Source organism: Mixophyes fleayi, chromosome 10, assembly GCF_038048845.1.
Source record: "Mixophyes fleayi isolate aMixFle1 chromosome 10, aMixFle1.hap1, whole genome shotgun sequence".
Taxonomy (NCBI): Eukaryota; Metazoa; Chordata; class Amphibia; order Anura; family Limnodynastidae; genus Mixophyes; species Mixophyes fleayi.
Window position 1 is genome coordinate 58,632,863 of NC_134411.1, and position 5,575 is coordinate 58,638,437.

Genomic DNA, 5,575 nt, shown 5'->3' on the forward strand with positions numbered 1-5,575 from the left:
AGTTTGTATCCAAAACTACATCTAATTCTTTTCAGATAAAAGACCATCTTACATGTGACTCCATGGGAGTCATATATCTTATTACATGCCTATGTGGTCTACAATATGCGGACAGAACATTTAGAAAGCTAAAAACACGGATGAATGAACATATTAGAAATATAAGTATTGGTCTGGAAACTCATAATTTGTCAAATCCTTTTAAAATAGATTATCAGAAAGATCGAACAGGACTAAAATTTGTGGCTATTAAATCAGTTCAAAAACATTGGAGAGGAGGAGATTTTAATAAAACCAAGAAGAATCAGAAAGAATCAAAATGGATATATAATTTGGGCACTTTAACACCTATGGGGCTAAATGCAGATTTTGAACTTAAATCCTTTTTATAATCATACCAAAGAGGAACTCATTCAGAGCAATTTATGATAATTTTTATTTTTGTTTGGATGTTTTTTATGAATTTTATGTGAATTTTATGGATGTTTTTAATATCTCTTTTTTTGCGTATAATCTCTTGAAAATAACATGTTTAGGCGAGTTCATGCAATGTATTACTGTTACTAAAGTACTTTTGGATATAGGAGCATGTTTTTTCCGATATAATGAATGATATTATTGTGTTTATTGAAAGTCTGACTGTTTGCAAATTATGCCTCTACCTATAATGAGTTACAACTGCGGGCTTGTAAGCTTCAAAATCTATATAAAGTATCAATTAGCTCTCATTGGTCTCCCCTGATGAAGTCATATGACAAAACGCATAGGGTTAATGAGAGCCGAGATCTGTTGCCTAGCAACCAAAAACCCGGAAGAGACTGAGACGCCGAACGGAGAGGAGATCACCGCCGAGTGGGGGATTTAACTCGCTACCGTTAAGAGAATTGTCTAAGTCTGGACAACATTTAAAAGAAACCTTTATGTGAACAGCTGGGCTTACTAAGTGTAAGTTCAATTTCATTGTTTTATAAATAAATTTATTTGCAATATAATACCATTGGAGCACATGTGTTTTCTCTCACCCATCTCTGTGCATGAGGTAATTTGGAGAGACCAGGGAACGCATAGGATTATATCACCACGACACCTATGAGAACAAGGACATCATCATATGGAACGCATATAAAGACTCTTATATGTTAGGATTGCAGATTCATCATCATCATTTATTTATATAGCACCAACATATTCCGTAGCGCTTATTCAATTTGTTTGTTCCGATTTATATGCTTTACCTCTGCCTTTAAGTTATTCCTGGCTAACCCTGGGGCTATAAGTCAGTATTGTATTCTATCAACACATGTCCTTGATTCCTTCCCCTTTTCTCTTCTACCCTTATTTGCACCTTATCCCATCAATTCTGTATGCTCTTAGTTTGTGGGGACATTGAGACAACCCCTAGGGAACATATGCTGCATTCCAAATTCCTTTCCCTATCCTTGGAGGGGCACAGGTGAAGCATTTAGAATATTTTTTGTTCCAATATTAGCATTAGTTTGATTAGAAGGGTTCATTTAAATTATAGAGCTTATGATACTGTAGAGTATCTGCACCTTAGGATGTTAATGAATTGGTAACCACCTGATATCACCACAGGATTGTTTGAAAAATATTAATGAACCTGGAGTATAACACCAGGTGATTCAATACAATACTCATGGAAGGTTAATTATCTTGTAATTTTTTGATTGGTTAAATGCTACTTAAAAGGAAGTCTTACGCTCCAAACACTTATCTCCAAAGAAACCACGGAGTGTGGAGAAATGCATCAGTATGTTTACTTATAATATAACAACAGACCTAAGAAACTTGATTCACTGGATGTATTATAAGAAATCTTTTACCAAATAGTGTGACCTGAGTTCATTGGCTTTGTACGAGTATTCGGATTGGGAAATAGGAGGGTAAGACTGCTGCAGTGAGAACACTATTTGCGGACTTACACAGACTTGCATTGCAACTGTAGCCGACGGTGTCAGAAGCAGTCGGCACAGATCACAAGAGTTGGCGTGCTGTTCCTAGTTTTATATCTATGAAGCAGTTTATTTACCCACTTTTTATCTTTATGGAAACAATCCTTAAAAGCATCCTACTGTTTGCAAAGGTCCCTGTATTATGTATATTAATTTGCAACAATTCTATGAAAATACTAATTATTGGAAAACTATTCCTATATGTGCACTATATGAGATTTGAGACTATAATATACAAATCAAATTGGGTCTGATTATTACTATATGGAGTGAGATTATGTATAATATTTATATTATGTGATTACTATATTATCTGAAATAAGGTTTCTCTTTTTTCAGAATTTTATGAATGGTTTTATATGATTGTATATTTTTTAGTTATTTTGTTTTAAATAAATAGTATCCTAAGAAATATTATTTGGTGAGATATTTACTTTGGAGGTTGTTTGCGCTTATTGTATTTCTTCTTTTTTTTAGTATAACTAAATCAGGAATTGGTACACAACAATTTTCTTTAAAATAGTAGCAGAGACCCCCTCCTAAGTATGTAAATGGTTATATTCATGTTATTTTTTAAAAAGATTTTTTTCCATTACATATATCATTTTTTATTGAAATTTGGTTTTATCAGTCAGTGCCTAGCAGTATCCATTTTTGAGATAAAGCGTTTAGTTTGAATCTTTATCAAGGATACATGTGTGGTTCCTCTGCCGTTATTTATGGCAATTGAACTTCATAAGCTTTATCAACTTTATTCATACTTTGCTTAATAGAGTAGAAATTGCCTTCTTATAATAAAAGTAATTTTCTTCTAAAACTTGGTGTATTTTGTTTAAAAAGATATGCATAGAGATATGTTTAAATTAGTATGTTATTGAATGATGTTATTGCAAGTGTTTATTTTGTGAAGTGCGGATGTATCTTAACATTGACTGTGATGCAGCTGTTTTGTATTAAAATTATGAAATATTAAAATTAATGCAATAAATACATATTATAACAATAAACATATATTACATTTTTATATTTTTTAATATATTGTTTATTTATTATTTTGTCTTTCATTAGTTGGTTTTGAAGGTACATCGTATTTAAGCTTTTCATTATAGAAAAGGCCATATGTCAAAATCTATGTACAGACCTGATGGTTTTAAGTTTTTTAATTCATACTGTATGTATGTTCAGTTTCTATTCTGGACTGTGGCAATATAGGTGCCCCCTCTCAAATTTTTGGGCACATGTTTGATGCCTAAGAAAGTCAGACCAGTTGGGTTTTCATAATGTTTTTCTAAAAAATGGTTGGATACACTTTGCATTGCAATTCCTTTCTTTATATTGCGGATGTGTTCCATTATTCTAATTTTTAGTTTCCATTTTGTACGGCCTACATAATGGAGACCACATGGGCACTCCAGTACATAAAAGACACCTTCCGTGTTACAGTGTATCATTTCATTTATTCTGAATTTTTGGACTTTTGCTGTGGAAGTGTAGATAGTTATGGGTTTCGTATATTTTTCTTTGAAGTATTTACAGCCTACACAATCAGCAGTACAGTGGTAAAATCAATTTGATGTTGCAATAGTTTTACATTGACTGGCTGGTAAGAACCTTTTTTTTTAAGTGAGTTTGTAAAAAATCTGCCTTTCTAAAAACATTTTTTGTTTTTTTTGGGGATGATTTGTTTTAGATCTTCATCTTTTAAAACAGATATTTAATATACAATAGATTACTGCATACAGCATCAGAAGACTCTCCAACAACCAATATTTCCCTTGTAGGATCCCTTTAACAGGTTCACAATTCCCACCACGAAAAGCCCACCCTGCAAAGTTATCCTAAAATTCAATTGAATTGGAATTGGTTGTGAGATGTCTAGCGGTTGGAGATGGGTGGGGATAAAGAGCAGACCAACGTCGAGGACTCCCCTCCGGGTTGGTTCCCAGGTATCTGGCAGAGTCCAGTGAAGAACAGTGGTAGTTCAAACCAGTTGATGAGTAAACTAATCCTGGTTTATTAAGAGAGCCTACCTGTTTTAACTGTTTCCATTGTTTTGTTTTAATATTGTGGCTTGGAAAAGAGCAGGCCACTAGGAAGGATGCCAATGCAAGGGTCAGGCTCCCATTGGCTAGGGCCAGCCACATTAAGCCCAGGCCAGTAAATTTAGATCCCTGGCCCCCTCTCATCTTTCCAGTACAGCACTAGATGCAGGAAGAACCCATAAGTCAAGGGACCAATGAGAAACACCTTTACCAAACTAAGCAGTATTTAAAGAGAAAAAACAAAAAAGCTATATAGAAAGGTGGTTCTAAATAGAGATGGTTACTGACCCCCGTGTTTTTGGTTTTGGATCTGGAATACCTTTGTGTTTTGGTTTTGGTTTTGCAAAACTGCCATTGCATGTTTTGGTTTTGGTTTTGTTTGGTTTTGCTATTTTTTGAAAAAGATACAATTTTTTTGTTCTAAAATAACCTAATTTAGTGCTCCACCAGTTTCTTAGATAAGTGAGGTAATTCTAAAGCTAATAAATTATGAAAAAAAACAGTTTAATCCCTGGTAGGCCGTCCTTAATTCGAACACTTGTCTGCAAATTATACAGACAAACCTGGTTGTCTACCTCCTCCATCTTTGATTATTGGCAATGTAGCCATCGCCTCTGGGTGTATATTACACCCTCCACTTGTAGTTGAATATAAAAAAAGCAGCCTGCACAGACTGTGGAACTAGAAAGTAAAATTAAATGGACCACGGTAGTTTGGTGGCTATCTATGCCCAACCACTTGTACTTGAATATAAAAAAAGCAGCCTGCACAGACTGTGGAACTAGATAGTAAAATTAAATGGACCACGGTAGTTTGGTGGCTATCTATGCCTCCCCCGTCCCCTCCACTTGTAGTTGAATATGAAAAAAGAGGCCTGCACAGACTGTGGAACTAGAAATTCGAATATACAAAGAAATGGACAAAGGCAGTTTGGTATCTGTCTGCATCAGATCCCCTCTCCACTAGGAGTAAAATAGAAAACTATTCAGCCGTTATATAATCTAGAATATAAATAGAAATTGAGAAAGGCAATTTGGTATCTGTCTGCATCATAATCATCAACATCCTCATTAGCGCCCTCGTCACCTCCACAAATCTCCCCCTCATCCTCTTCTATTTCCAAAGTGGCATCCTCAATTTGTGTATCACCGGCTACACTCGGGCTGTTCAGGTACACATCAGCAGAACTGCTGAAAGGGCCCTTCTTTATGGGTACACTAACAGAATGCTCACGATTAGACATCCCACTGTTGGATGGACTCTCCACAGGGATTGGTGTCATTTGTGAATCAGAGCAAACATTATCCTCTAATGCCTTACTGTTATCTTGCAGCTCGGCTTTGACGCATAACTGTAGTTGTGCACCAATTGTAGGCTCGGTAACATTTTTAGATCTGCCACTAATAGAGATAGGTGAAGGCCTCATTCTCTCTTTGCCACTGCGTGTATAGAATGGCATGTTGGCAATTTTGTTTTTATCGGCACTTAACTTTTCCTCAGTTACACTTCTTTTTCACTTCAACACAGTAAAAAAAAAAATTGTTTTTGTTTTTTCGACTG